This window comes from Schistocerca cancellata, chromosome 11 (assembly GCF_023864275.1).
Source record: "Schistocerca cancellata isolate TAMUIC-IGC-003103 chromosome 11, iqSchCanc2.1, whole genome shotgun sequence".
Taxonomy (NCBI): Eukaryota; Metazoa; Arthropoda; class Insecta; order Orthoptera; family Acrididae; genus Schistocerca; species Schistocerca cancellata.
Genome location: NC_064636.1, coordinates 94,308,505 through 94,324,494, shown reverse-complemented (window position 1 = coordinate 94,324,494; position 15,990 = coordinate 94,308,505). Strand labels below are relative to the sequence as shown.

At 44.8% G+C, this 15,990-nt stretch overlaps 1 protein-coding gene across 2 annotated transcripts in view; it reads right to left on the bottom strand.

The window, feature by feature from the left end:
- Positions 1 to 4,377, bottom strand: part of LOC126108623 (ankyrin repeat domain-containing protein 65-like) — a 49,831-nt gene extending 45,454 nt beyond the window's left edge. The window contains exon 1 of one of the 2 annotated variants that reach the window (XM_049913935.1): positions 4,270 to 4,377. The gene's annotated coding sequence lies outside the window, so the exon portion shown is untranslated. The remainder of the gene's footprint in view (positions 1 to 4,269) is intronic. The other variant, XM_049913936.1, reaches the window with a different exon arrangement.
- Between the last annotated feature and the right edge of the window lie 11,613 nt (positions 4,378 to 15,990).

Genomic DNA, 15,990 nt, shown 5'->3' with positions numbered 1-15,990 from the left:
ATTTTCCTTAAAAATGATTGTGACTTATGAGTTAATTACCATATATTTGATTAATCTCATATTTAAATGATTTAGGCGTTCAAACCAAACAAAAACAAAATTATGCACCACATCGAATGTCGAACCACCGCCCGCCGGCACACGCTGTGGTCAGTCTACGACCCTATTGATCACGCCATGGATATAATCAACACCTCCCTTATTTCTAATACATAGACCTACTCGAGAAAAGTCAAAAGACGATTTTGTCTGTAATCTTGTGAAGAACATTAACAACTTGTTTCTCGAAATTAACGGAGTTCTGGAAATTGCGTTTCACTACAGAGCACGAAGTGTCATCCATTTTCGCGGTACGCATGAACAGCGAGACAATCAGAGCACAAGTACTGGTTACAGGGACACTGACTGTACACAATTTTTAAGATAAAAGTTACGTAGGTAAAGTACGATTAAGGCAGACGTTGATGGCTGTTAATACGTCAGAATGTCTGAATGGTTCTTCCGCACTGACATAGTAATAAGCTATCGAACACTTAAGTTGGACCTACTTCCAAGAGCGGAACACCACCAGTGTAAGAGAGCTACGGCTGCTGACCAATCATCGCGCTTGTCTTTGTTTACACCTGGTTTCTTCTTACGATGAAGTATATGCTACATAATAACCCCGTAGCCCCACCCTTTATTTCGAAATCAGATTGATTAATACCTTCAGCTAATGACAGGCGTTGATATACATCACGGGGACAAGTGAAAATGTGTGCCCCGACTGGGACTCGAACACGGGATCTCCTTCTTACACGACAGACACACCATCCATCTGAGCCACCGAGGGCACAGAGGATAGAGCGACTGCAGGGCCTATCTCGCGCACGCCTCCCGCGAGACCCACAGTCTCACCTTGTATGACCACACACTACATTCGTAGTGTCCTACCCCAACACACTCATTACTCGTCGATTTCTTACCGAGTCCCGTAAGAGTTCAGGGAATATGTGTGCATCCGTACAGAAGGTCAAGGCCGGTATTATTTCGCGTTCACGTTCATTCTCTTATCCCTCTCTCAACCATACCATCTTTTTCCAAACCAACCTAGACCTCTGGCTTTGCTACAGAGAACTTAAAGCTTGTTCACAACAAATAAATAGGATTCTCAGCCACATACGTAGTAGCTCAATGCAACAGGGAATTTTTCCAGATGGATAAATCCGCTATTGCTAAACCACTGCATAAAAAAGGAGATAGGTCTGATGCTAACAACTACCACCCAATTTCACTTCTGACAGCTTTAATCAAAATTCTTGAAAAGTAATGAATTTATGAGTAGCATCACGTATTTGTAAAAATGAAGTACTAACAAAATGTCAATTTGGTTTTCAGAAAGGCTTTTCAAGATAAAATGCAATGTGCCTATTTATGCTTTCACTCATCAAATATTAAATGCATTAAATAACCAAACATCACCCATTGGGATATTTTGTCACCTCTCGAAGGCTTTTGATTGTGTCAATCATGAAATTCTTCTAGGTAAGCTGAAGTATTGTGGTATGAGTGGGACACTGCACAAATGGTTTAACTCATATTTAACTGGAAGAATGCAGAAGATTCATATTAAAACTACAGATAGTCTGCAACAATCAGCAGAGTCCATTAACTGGGGAGGCGTCAAGAATGGCGTCCCACAGATATCAGTCTTAGGTCCCTTATTGTTCTTAATATATATTAATGACTTGCCACTATATTCATGAAGATGCAAAGCTAGTTCTTTTTGCTAATGATACAAGTAATCACACCTGACAAGCAAGAATCAGCTGCAGAAATTGTAAATAGGCTAATGTCTTTCAGAAAATTATTAAGTGGTTCCCTGCAAATGGTCTCACTAAATTTTGAGAACAAACAGTTTATACAATTCTGTACAGTAAATGGCATAACACCACTGATAAATATAGATTATGAGCAAAAGTCTGTTGCTAAGGCACAATACTCAATTTCTGGTTGTCTGCATTGACGAGAAATTGAATTGGAAGGAACACATACATAATCTGCTGAAATGGTTAGGTTCAGTTGCTTGTGCTATTATGGTTATTTAAAATTTTGGTGATTAACATATTGGTAAACTAGCCTACTATGCCTCTTTTCATTCACTGCTTCCATGTGGCATCTCATTTTGGAGAATTCGTCGTTAAGAGAGAAAGTATTCATTGCACAAAAGCGTGTAATTAGAATAACGGATGGAGCCCACCAAAGATCACCTTGCGGACATTTATTTAAGGAACTCGGGATATTCACAGTACATATATTTACTTACGAAATTTGTCCTTAATTACCCATGTCAATTAAAAAATAACAGTGAACTGCATAGCTACAACACTAGAAAAAATGATCTTCACTAGTCTGGATCAAATCTCACTTTGGCACAGAAAGAGGTGAATTATGCTACCACAAAACTCTTTGGTTATCTGCCAAATAGCATTAAAAGTCTGACTGATAACCAACCATCATGTAAAGACGGATTAACAACATTTCTGAATCACAACTCCTACTCAATAGATGAATTTTTAGATATGAAGTACTAACTATAAAAAATAATTATTTTGTGTAAAGTAAACTTAAAGTGACATTCTATGTCATTACGAAATGTCGTATTCATGACCTATGGAATAAGGATTAATGTATGTGTGTATGTATACAGACCAGTTTGTCTGCACAGCCAGTATTTTACAGAGGTGGGGAAGAAGCTATCGTATCAGCCCCTCTTCCTGGAAGTTTGTCTACAACCATCTGCATTGCTATTTTTCATTTACTTCCACAAAAGACAATGAAATTACTCTTAACGTATTAATGTCAAGATATCTGCTTGCTGTGATATAAACTATGTATAGCTTTCTCTACGTAACAGCAAAACGCTTTATACTGTAGGTAACTACAGCTGCAACAATGCGTTCTTCTTAAAACCGCAACAGTTGAATAATTATCTATCCTAATGAAGTATTCTCAACAGCTCCCGTTTGGTTTAACAAGACTGTGTGTGTGAATCTTCAGTTTCTCCCAACGTATTTGTTGATGAAACAGTCCACAGGTGAACTGCCTGTTCGTAGTGTCCAATGGACAACTATGAACCGGAAGTACACCTGTGGACTGTTCGATCTGAGTTCTGCACTACGATTTGTAACTGATACACTGTATTTTGATATCGTTCTGAGCAACGACAAAGACTTATGAGAAAAGATTCTGAGAATGGCTGGTTTTACTGTAAAAGTGTTTCAATACTGGTCCTTTACGTGGGGCACTCTTCATTCAGATACTCCCTCATTAGAAAAGCGGCTCCTTTTTTGGTATTTGTAGCCAGTCAGTGTCTGGAGATACACTATTAACGGAAGTGAAAACTACGGGCGTTTTGACAACATTTGTAGCAAGAAGGTCAATTTTGGGTCAATTTAAGAATTCATTAATTTCTGCACGTACACATACACAGTACAGACGAAATGGAGGATAACCTTATCTATCTTACTGACTACACAACAAACAGACTTTCACCAAAAACATTACCCTAGAAAAGTGACAAATATCGAAATTAAATGGAAAAGCGTTCTGTACTACAACACATTTGCGTGACGTAACGTGCTGATGTTTGCTAATATGGGACTGGGAGGAAGAAGCTAGCAGATTAGTTGTACTAAATTCGGCTGACTGCTTCGAATATACCTGATTTAATGCACCAGTACGGAACTGTCAAAACGCGTCTCGCTTGATTTGATTTCGAGCCACAAAACAATAGGAGCAGACTGTCCCAGGTCTACGCAGTATCCTGGCGGAAAGTAATTGCTTAGTACATGAGTGGTCCAAGTTCTGTCATTGAACAGTATGTACTTGCAGAAGCAATGTTCCACCATTCCGTTCTGTTATTCCTAACAAGCAGAATAGGCCTTTTATGCATCAAATGTGTACGAATACAATACTATATTTCAACAAAACCAAATTCAACAAAATTGCGCGAATAAGAGAAGAAATCTCGTCCAAGCCTATGCTTTTCACTCATGCCTGAAGTCTGTAAACCAGCAGAATTAATAGGAATGTCGGTAGGACTTTAAAATACCAGGATTTGTAATACGAAATTCGTTAGTATTTTTAGAGCGTAATAACCGAACGCGGTTTGCTTTATAAGCGATAGTCTCCACAGTGAACCTAAATGAAACCTTACAGCCACCGTGACTTTGTAAACAAAGAAAATAATTCAACACTGCGTCAACGCATGAAAACAGTCGTCCTTACCTTATTAAGGGTGTGGGTGTAGCAGAAGAAATTCTCGGCGCAGAAACAGCAGCACGAAACCCCAACGCAGAACGTCACACTGGACACGACTCGCTACAAATGCGACAGTGGCCTGGGCTGTGGCACGCAGTCAGTGCTGCCAACGGCTGCGAGGCCGGCAGGTACCAACTGCAGTCAGCTACGGGGCCTCACACAGGGGGCAGCGCTTCCAGGGACCCGCGCAGAACATGCGAATGTAATACGAAGACTGTCGTCCTAATTTTGTTATTGCGGACAAGCTGAAAAAAATAAAGTAACATGTTTCTGAAACTACTTTTAATGTAATGTAATCCAATTATACGCTCACTGTGACACTGCTGTGGCCACTTGAGTACTTCTCAGAAAATTATGCCCGCACCAGAGTCGAGGGAACCAAGGTTTTTGTGATACCGACGCGCTACAGTACTGTTTATTAACACATGGCTATTGCCCATGCGTATATTCGGTTCATTGCTTCTCAGCCCCTCTCCACGCCCTTTCTACTCACTGTTGTCGCTAACAATCAAGCGTCACAGAAAATACATTAGCGTCAGGTTCTAATATGAATTGTACTCACCATCATGTACCTAGTTCAACGTATTATGGCCTTAAAGGGAAGCAGCGACGTGCCCCACCAAGAAAATAATGGTAGTTTTCTTGGTTTGATCGAATTGACAGCAGAATTTGACCCCGTTTTGCATGAACATTATAGGTGGTAAAGGCCCAACAAAATCATGACCATAGTCTTGGAAAAAAAAACCATTCAAAACGAACTCCTAAATTTGGATGCCAACAAAGTAAAAAACACCATTGTTAATTCTGTAAACGAAAGGAAATATGTTTCTGACGTGCTTGATTGTACTCCTGATGCATGTCACAAGGAACAGATGACACTGACTGTTAGGTCTGTAAGTTTATCAGAAGACGCAGCGACTGTAGAAGAACACTTCCTCGACTTCCTGAGCGTCTCTTCAACAACAGGAGAAAGTTTGACTGAAACCGTTTTGTCGAAATTAAATAAACTAGGACTCGATATTCATGATTGCAGAAGCCAACGTTATCGATTATAAAAGGTTATCGAACTGGTGTTCAAGCCAGAATATTAAGGTGCAAACCAAGAGCATTTTATATGCCATGTGACAGCCACAGTCTTGTGTTATCAGATGTGGCGAAATCTACTGCAAATGCAGTCACATTTTCTGGTGTAATTTAAAGAATATACGTTATTTTCAGTGCATCCACTCAGAGATGGGAAATCTTATTGCGCAGGACGCCAACTTGAACAGCAATGAATCTTTCATATTCAAAGTAGGGTGTAGAGGAGGGGCGGGCAGGAATTCTGCACGTGTGTGGTGCACATGCACGTGTGCAGTTACAGGTGTTCTGCGCGCACACAGGGGCAAGCTGGCCACCCGCTTCTCTCCCCTCCCCACCATACCGTCTCTCCGCTTCTTCCTCTGTAATGCGTCTTGTTTCCTGGCCTGCTTTATTGAATGAAGGAATAAGGTTAGTAGGAGTGCTTGAAAGTAATCGTGGTTTGAAAGAGTACCTATTACCTACGATACGTTTTATTTAATTATCACAGGTGGAGTGCAAGAAAATTTCTACATACAGACAAACGCAAACAGTTACTTAAATTTTCATTACTGATGTTTGCTCTTAACCGAGACTTTCATAACAGAAAAAAATCTCTCGCAAACGTATGTCGAGCGAAACATTGACATTATCTTCATGGCTTCACGATGGAGACGAGGAAACTCTTGCTGTGGAAAGTCGTGATAAAAATCTATTACACGTCTTGCCAAAAGGAACTTGTCTCTCAGACGAGAATTACGCTGTAGATCTATTAATTCCATTTGCAAACTGGGATGAATATCATCTACAGAAACAGCAGATTGTCTCGAGAACTATTCAAAACCTTGGGATAAGTAAGATATATCCCCAAATCGCTTGAGAAATTCCTCATTTATTGCACCAAGAACGGCAACATACTGAAATTTATTATAATGGCGTTCAATATTAAACTTCCGCTGACCAGCCAGAATACTGTCACATATTATACATTTCCAATTTTCACGTTTTTGCACAGAGAAAAAAAAAAAATGATCCTCCCATTCCTTTTTAAAAGATAGCAAATCTCCAATTCTCCGTTTCCTTGATTCACTCTGGATTTTCCGGTTATTGAATACAACGTTCACTAGGTAGTGGTCGCTTCGCTTCAACGTCCGCAGCTTAGCCTGGTACTACACTGCCGCAACCTGCCGGCTGCCGCCACTGCCCCTGTCGACGCCTGCACGCGAGCAGCACACGTGCAGCGCTGTGCGCTCATGAGCCGCGTGCAGCGTTTGCCCGCACCTGGTGTAGAGTGACAAAGCTGTTAAAGTGCCAGACGAGAGAAGTCACAGGCGCCCTGCCTGAGGTGAGCGACAGCGCTGTTGAAACAAAAACAAAGAGCGGAGCTCACTCGCTTGCTGTGAACGATTTGAAAAGCTTCGAGTTTATTGTAGGCGTTGTCGTATTGTATGGTCTTCTCTTTGCCATTAGCGCAGCAAGTAAGGCAGTTCGAGCAGCAAACGTTGACGTGAAAGTAGCAACTAAATCTCTCGAAAGTCTACTTACGTTTATTGGGAATTTCCGCGAAGGAGTTTTCGTTAATGTGCAGCTAACAGCGAAAGAGATAACTGAAACTTCGCAGACTTGACCAAAATTTGGAGAAAGGAGAACTGGCAAGAAGGCGAAGCAATTTGATTATGAAGGTGACGACATGGTTCGCAGAGCTCAACCTTCAGAGGAGAGATATATAATCGACTTTCTCTAACCTGTCGTTGACACAGTGTTAAAAAGTTTGGAAGAGAGGTTTCGCCAAATGGCTAAGTATTCCGGAGTACTCGACTTTTTGTTTTCTCTAGACAGTTTAAAATACATACAGGACGAAGAATTGAAAATCCTGTCTACAAACCTTGAGAAAGAGCTAAGTGTAAACATAAATTGTGAATGTTCGAAAGACATTGTTGCTTCTGCTCTCTTGACAGAAATTAATGTGCTCAGAGAAATGGCGCCCGATGACGTGAAAACTCCTACGTTAATACTGAAATACTCGAATGACGCTGCAAACCCGTTTCCCGGCATTTTCATAGCCCACAGTATTTTGCCAGCCGTGTCAGGAGCTGTCACCTCCGCTGAAACAAGCTTTCCACGTTCAGAGCTCGTCAAGAATTATTTCCGAAGCAGCATGTCGGCCATCTTGTCAATAGAACACGGCGTGGTTCCAGAATTGAGTTCTGAAGATACTATTCATGAATTTGCTCTTCAAATAGCGAGGAAAAGATGTTTTGTGTATACCCTTTGTGTTTATAACCTACAACTCACTCGAATTCTTGTGAGACAAGGAGCAGAGTCGAGTGATGAAACAAAATTTGTGAACCTTACCTGGTTTTCAATTTCATTGAATTGGAAGGATTCCCGTAGTAGTCTTATTATTAACATTTTTGTAATAACCATAACTATTAAGATTTCTTCTCCAATTAACTATTTTCCTACAATGACAGTAGGTCCCCTGCGGTAACAGTCTGCTGATGCACTGGTACTGCGTTAACGACGGAAGTTAGAATTCTTTTGAACGTCACGGAGATATGTGAGCTGTGTTGGTGGAGGGACTGGGAGTTTTGGGGGGGAGGGTGTGGGAGAGCCCCTCGCAGAACTCGGGCACACGCCCCCACGCCGGCTGAGCCCTGCTCACCCACTGCTGGCCCTGGAATTTCCTGTAAGCAGGCTTTCACGCAAACACTACTTTGCCTATTAGCACTACCCTTCTCTGTACGCGTTCAATATTCTCTGTTATTTCTTTTTGTAATGGGTCCCACACACTCGTGCGATAGTCTAGGATGGACCACACGAGTGTTTAGTAAGCTGTCTCCCTTGTAGACTCACCGCATTCATCCAGTGTCTCGCCCACTCTGCCATCTAGTTTACCTACAACTGAGACTATGTGATACTTCCATTTTATATCAACACAGTGTGCCACACCTGTGTCTTTGTATGAGTTGACTGATTCCAAAAGTGACTCATTAATATTACAACAAACTTAGAATACGACGTTTTTGTGAGTTTTTAAGAGCACAATTTTGTACGTAACTTCTCTGCAAAACAGACTGAAGTGGATGGCAGAGTGTTCGTCGAACCACTTTCACACGATTTTCCATTTCTGCCCACTTAAAGCAATTTGTCAAATCCTGCTTTACTTTGAAATCATGTGAAGATATGAATAAAAAAATTGTACAGCTTCTTTCAGACACTCCTTCGTTATAGAGAATGTATCATCTGCACGAACTGTAGCCTGACTGTTAACATTACCTCCAAGGTCATTAGCATACGACGTGGACAGCAGTGCATGCAACACACATCCCTGAGGCGTGTCTCAAGCTACTCCCACACCTGTTGATAAGTCTCCTTCCGAGATACAATGCTGCGTCCTCCAGATACCTAGACAGATGGACAGCCAGATGGACAGAGACGGGGAAAGTGTGGGGAGGGAGGGAGGGAGGCAGAGCTGGAGACAGAAGCGCCTCCTTCGCATGCAGGGGGCGGCCCCCGCCTCTCCCCCCTCGTGGTGAATGTTGCCGCAGTCCGACACACACACTGCCGACACTCCTTCCCGCTCTCTATACACCCCTGACAGCAGCGCTCCAAGCGGACACTAAGCTACAGTTCTGAATGCGATATACGAGGAATGCGAATAGTATCATTTATATTCATTTGTAACACAGTTTTTCAACAGGGAACGTCTGTAAGGCTGAAAAAATCTGCAGTAACTAAAACATTACACCTCATTTTTTTTTTTTTTTTAATTTCCTTAGGACCGTGGGAGGTATGAAGTGGTACATTTCGGGACGTTTTACTTACGATTCTCTTGAAAGTAACATATATTTAATGAAGGATGTCGTTTTCTTACAAGGGAATCAAAAAGGCTAGTAAACAGCGGAAGACTTGACCTTCAGCAGAAAGACGTCGTATCTTTATTCGACGACGTGAAGTTTTGTTCACAACACCTCCAGTCGGATCAATGAACGCGAGACATGGGAAACTTCTATGGAATGCAGTATCTGCGTTACGTAAGGTACCAAATAAGCCAACACAACTGTTGATGAAATGAAAAACACACAAATGTGGTAATAAGACATCAAAAACAATGAAACTTTTGCAACACGGATCACATCAATTCCACAATTGTTGCTACATCTCTGCCAAAAACGGCAAGAATCTTACAACAGATTCGCTCTTGAAGCAAAAACAATTACTCTGAAAGAAATATTCGTCTATTAGAACATCGATAGAAGTGTAAGAATCTGTGAATCATTACGCTGCATATAAAATTGTTACGTGTCAAAGAGAGTGTCCATCATGACAGGAACAGAGAGCAAACGAGATACATGTTTCTCATGCTTCAAATATGTGTTTACGTTCTCTTCCTTTAAGAGCAGCAAGCTGCAGTTATACAAATTATTGCTTCACGAGTAAATTGTAGGTTACGTCACAGAATCACCTCGGTCGGCGCTTTGGCGCGAGTTTTTCAAACTGGGCGACTGTTATTAGAAAATAGTTTCCAGCTTTCCACAATAACGATCTTTTTACAAAAATAAATATAATTTGTATTTGTTTCGATATTCTGGAGTATAATATTGGTGGAATCAGTGTATGTGCAGCTTTGTCGAACAAATTTATTACAAATTGTTTTAAATAAACATGATTATGTACAAAAGATGCAACGTTTACTATCTGGTTCATAAGGAAGGGGTTCCTTTCCGTCCTATAGTGAGTGACATCGGCGCCCCGACATATCGTATATCCAAGCATCTTGCTTCTCTGTTGAGTCCACAAGTAGGACGGTGTGAACATCATATCAGGAACTCAGCTGATTTTTTACGTCGTTTGGAGGGACTGAGGCTGAATGACTCTGATATTTTAGTGAGTTTCGATGTGGTCTCTCTCTTCACTCGTGTTCCTCTGTCTGATTCGTTGCGGTTAATTGAAGCCAGGTTTGGTGCTGAATTAACTACTCTCTTCAGGCATGTGTTGACATCCACTTACTTTTTATTTAATGACCAGTATTACGAGCAGACAGATGGAGTTGCGATGGGTAGTCCGTTGTCTCCTGTGATCGCAAATTTGTTTATGGAAGACTTCGAGGAACGTGCATTGGAGTCGGCGCCTTTAAAACCCGCCTGTTTCTTTAGATACGTTGACGATACCTTCGTTGTTTGGCCTCACGGTAGGGAGAATTTGAATGTCTTTCTAGAACATCTGAACTCGATCCACCCGAACATTCGTTTTACGATGGAGGTGGAAGAGGATGGTTGCCTTCCCTTTCTCGACGTGTTGGTTAGGAGGAAGGATGATGGATCATTGGGACATGCAGTCTACAGGAAACGTACTCACACCGACTTGTACTTACAAGCTAATAGTTGTCACCATTCGGCTCAGCGTGAAGGGGTACTTCGTACCTTGGTACACAGGGCACATGTCGTTTCTGACGCTGAGACTTTGCCAGCTGAGCTGTCCCATCTTGAAGTTACATTTCGTCAAAATGGTTACAGTGATAGACAGATTGAACGTGCGTTACGCTATCGAGCAACTGTACATCAGGTGATTGATGATAATTCTGAGTCAACACCCAAGTCTACTGCCTTCTTGCCTTACGTAGGAAACACGTCCAGTAAGATCGGTTGTATTTTACGGAAATACGATGTGAAATATGTTTTCCGACCTCCATCTAAAATTAGAGCACTTTTGAGTTCCGTTAAGGATGATCTTGGACTGTGTAAGGCGGGTGTATATCGCATTCCTTGTAGCTGCGGCATGGCATATATTGGTCAAACTATCAGGACCGTGGAGGACAGATGTATTGAGCATAAACGGCACACACGATTACAGCAGCCAAATAGATCTGCTATTGCCGAACATTGCTTGGATACTGGTCACCCCGTGTTATATAATAACACCGAGATATTGGCATGCACGTCCAGCTGTTGGGACAGTGTCATTAGGGAGGCAGTTGAGAGTAAATTAGCGAGCAACTTCGTTAACAGGGATGGAGGTTTCTGTTTAAACTCTGTTTGGAATCCGGCTCTCTCCCTTGTCAAAAAACAGAGGAACAGAGTCAATGCTGCCTCACCTGCGAATTCATAGTCTCACTATCGATAGCTCTGACTTTGGTCATCTTTGATGGCACTAGTGTTCAGTGTGTGTGTGTGTGTGTGTGTGTGTGTGTGTGTGTTATCTTTCCTGCTTCGGTCCGAGAACCGAGGTATTAAATTTGCATGTACGCCGCCTGTCCGTTGCAGTTTGCCTTGAAAATGGCGGGGTGTTCTCCCGCCGAAATATCGGCGGTCGCTGAAAGTGTTACTTGGCTGAATTCCCGGAAGTTATTTGAATGATGAAGTAAGTATTCCAGAATTAGAGTCAATGACAGCTGCAGACATGAGAAACTTTGAGGTCCAGATCCTCAGAGTAGTTAAGCCGTTTCAATCACTTAATGAGGGCAGGTCCTCAGGTCCAGATTGTACACCAATTGGTTTCCAGACGTAACAGCCCCGTACTTAGCAATCGTATACAACCGCTTGCTCGACGAGAGACCCTTACCTGAAGACTGGAAAGTGGCACACGTCGCACCAGTACACAAGAAGGGGAACAGCAATAATCCGCTGAATTACGGACCCACATCAGTGACGTCGATTTGCTATAGGATTCTGGAACACACACTACGTTTGTAATCAAACTGCACGCCTACGGAGTACCGTCCAAGTTGAGCGACTGTATTCGTGATTTCCTGTCAGAAAGGTCACAGTTCGCAGTTTTTTTGTTTTTTTTTGGTTGGGTTTAAGGGCGCTCAACTGCTGAGGTCATTAGCGCCCAGTCACTATTGTTAGAGCACACGGAATCTGGTAAAACTCAAGGTGGAGGGACACCAGAAGGACCTGACAAAGATGCAAAATAAGTAAAAAGATTAAATGTCTTTGGACAAGCCAGTTAAAGTTATAAAACGCAGAATACGAGCAGCTGCTCGAGCGTCATCAGCTAAAACATCCGGTAAAGTAGATGGCAGGGACAGGACAACACGAAATTGACTAAAACGGGGACATGACAATAAAACATGGCGCACCATTAATGCCTGTCCACACGGGCACTGCGGGGCTGGGTCACCGGAGAGCAGGTAGCGGTGGCTAAACCGGCAATGCCCAATCCGCAACCTGGTCAGAAGGACCTCCTCGCGCCGAGATGGTCGGGAGGATGTTGTCCAAGCAGTTGGTAGCGGTTTTACTGCCCGGAGCTTGTTTCCTTGGAGGGATGACCAAGCACCCCACCACAACGACACAAGCCTCTTACATACATCCCCACGAACGTCGGATGACGGGACACAATGGGAGGCTGGCCGAGGCAGGAGGACTGCAGCCTTGGCTGCAGCATCTGCAGCCTCATTCCCAGGCACTCCTACATGTCCGGGAACCCACAGAAAGCTGACAGAACCACCGTTATCAGCGAAAGAATGGAGGGACTGCTGTATCCGTTGAAGCAAGGGATGGACCGGATAGGGAGCTCCAAGGCTCCGAAGAGCACTGAGTGAGTCAGAGCAGAGTACATATGATGAATGGTGGTGGCGGCGGGCATACTGAACGGCCTGATGGAGAGCAAAAAGCTCGGCCGTAAAGCTGGAACATTGGTCGAGGAGCCGGTATTTAAATGTGGCGGCCCCGACGACAAAGGCACAGCCGACACCATCGTCAGTTTTGGAGCCATCGGTGTAAATAAAGGTGTGACCGGCAAGTCGAGCACGAAGTTCGGCAAACCGTGAGCAATACACTGCAGCCGGAGTACCCTCCTTCGGGAGTGAGCTGAGGTCGAGATAAATATGAACCGGAGCCTGGAGCCAAGGTGGTGTCGGGCTCTCACCCTCTCTGAAGGTGGTAGGGAGGGCAAAATCCAATTGTCGAAGCAGGCGACAGAAGCGGACTCCGGGGGGCAGCAGGGCAGACACATACAACCCGTACTGACGGTCGAGAGAATCGGCGAAGAAGGACTTGTAAGAGGGGTGGTCGGGCATAGACGACAGCCGGCAGGCATACCGACACAGCAGTATGTCGCGCCGGTAGGTCAACGGTAACTCGGCAGCTTCAGCATAAAGACTCTCGACAGGACTAGTGTAGAAGGCTCCGGTCGCAAGACGTATCCCCCGATGGTGGATGGAGTTGAGCCGGCGTAAGAGGGACGGCCGAGCGGACGAGTAGACGAAGCTCCCATAATCCAGCTTCGATCGGACTATGGACCGATACAAGCGAAGCAGGACAGTGCGATCCGCTCCCCAAGACGAACCGCTAAGAACTCTGAGGACATTAAGGGAACGTGTACAACGGGCCGCCAAATAAGAGACATGTGGAGACCAACACAGTTTCCTGTCCAACGTGAGCCCTAGAAACTTAGTTGTGTCCACGAATGGGAGAACAACGGGACCGAGATGTAAGGATGGCGGAAGGAACGCTTTATACCGCCAAAAGTTGATACAAACCGTCTTTTCTTCAGAGAACCGGAAGCCATTTGCCATGCTCCATGAGTAAAGGCTGTCTAGACAACGCTGAAGGCAGCGCTCCAGGAGGCATGTTCTCTGGGCACTGCAGTAGATCGCGAAGTCATCGACAAAGAGAGAGCCTGAGACATTAGGTGGAATGCAATCCATAATTGGATTGATCGCGATGGCAAAAAGGGCTACGCTCAAGACGGAGCCCTGAGGCACTCCGTTCTCCTGGAGGAAGACGTCGGACAATACGGAGCCCACACGTACCCTAAACTTTCGATCCGTTAAAAAGGAATCAATAAAAAGGGGCAGGCGACCGCGTAGGCCCCACCTGTGCATAGTGCGGAGGATACCTCCTCTCCAACAGGTGTCATAAGCCTTCTCCAAGTCGAAGAACACGGCTACCGTTTGGCGCCTTCGCAAAAAGTTGTTCATGATGAATGTCGACAAGGTCACGAGGTGGTCAACAGCGGAGCGGCGGCGACGAAAGCCGCATTGGACATTAGTAAGTAGCCGTCGAGATTCGAGAATCCAGACTAACCGAGCATTAACCATGCGCTCCATCACCTTACAGACACAGCTTGTAAGAGAAATGGGGCGGTAACTAGAAGGAAGGTGTCTATCCTTCCCGGGTTTGGGTATAGGAACAACAACGGCGTCACGCCAACGCATGGGGACTTGACCTTCGGTCCAGACGCGATTGTAGGTACGGAGAAGGAAGCTTTTGCCTGCCGGAGAAAGGTGTGCCAGCATCTGAACGTGAATGGCATCCGGCCCCGGAGCAGAGGACCGGGACAGTGCAAGCGCACGTTCGAGTTCCCGCATAGTAAAGGGGGCATTATAGGTTTCCAGATTCAGCGAGTGGAAGGAAGGTCGCCGAGCCTCTTCTGCCTCTTTCCTGGGAAGGAAGGCAGGATGGTAATTGGCGGAGCTTGAAACCTCCTCGAAAAAGCGGCCAAAGGCGTTGGAGACAGCCACAGGATCAACAAGGACCGCATTACCTGAGGTCAGGCCAGGTACTGAGGAGTGGGCCTTAATGCCCGACAACCGGCGCAGGCTACCCCAAACGACGGAAGAGGAAGTAAAACTGTTAAAGGAGCCGGTGAAAGAGGCCCAACAAGCTTTTTTGCTGTCTTTGATGACTCTACGGCATTGCGCTCGGAGTCGTTTGTATTCAATACAATTCGCCAACGTAGGATGGCGGCGAAAGGTGCGTAAAGCACGTCGTCGAGCACGGATAGCGTCCCTACAAGCCTCGTTCCACCAGGGGACGGAAACGCGACGTGAAGAAGTAGTACGAGGAATGGAACGTTCGGCAGCATGGATGATAACAGCCGTGAGGTATTCGACCTGACTGTCACAACTGGGAAAATCGTGGTCCAGAAAGGTCGCCAGGGATGAGTAAAGTCCCCAGTCAGCTTTCAGTATGTTCCAGCTCGAAGGACGTGGGGATGGGGTGTGGTGCAGGAGACGAACGACACAGGGGAAGTGGTCGCTCGAATAGGTGTCAGAAAGGACATACCACTCGAACCGACGGGCAAGAGTGGTAGAACAGATCGAGAGGTCCAAGTGGGAGTAGGTATGAGTGGAGTCCGAGAGGAAAGTCGGGGCGCCGGTATTGAGGCAGACAAGATTGAGATGGTTGAAGACATCTGCCAAGAGTGAGCCTCTTGGACAGGAGGCAGGAGAACCCCAAAGGGGATGATGGGCATTGAAGTCGCCAAACAATAAAAACGGCGGGGGAAGCTGAACGATCAGGTGCATCATGTCAGCCCGACTAACAGCAGACGACGGTGGAGTGTAGATGGTACAAACTGAAAAAGTAAAAGCAGAAAGAGTAATGCGGACAGCTATTGCTTGGAGTGGGGTGGTCAATGGGATGGGATGGTAATAGACGTCGTCCCGAATGAGCAACATGACCCCACCATGAGCTGGGACACCGTCCACAGGGGTGAGGTCATACCGCTCCGAGGTATACTGGGTAAAGGCAATATGGTCAGTCGGGCGCAACTTGGTTTCCTGGAGTCCAAGGACGAGCGGACAGTGCAGGCGGAGGAGCAGTTGTAATTCCTCCCGATGAGATCGAATACCTCTTATGTTCCAATGAAACAACGCCATCGCGAGTCAAAAAGTTGGGG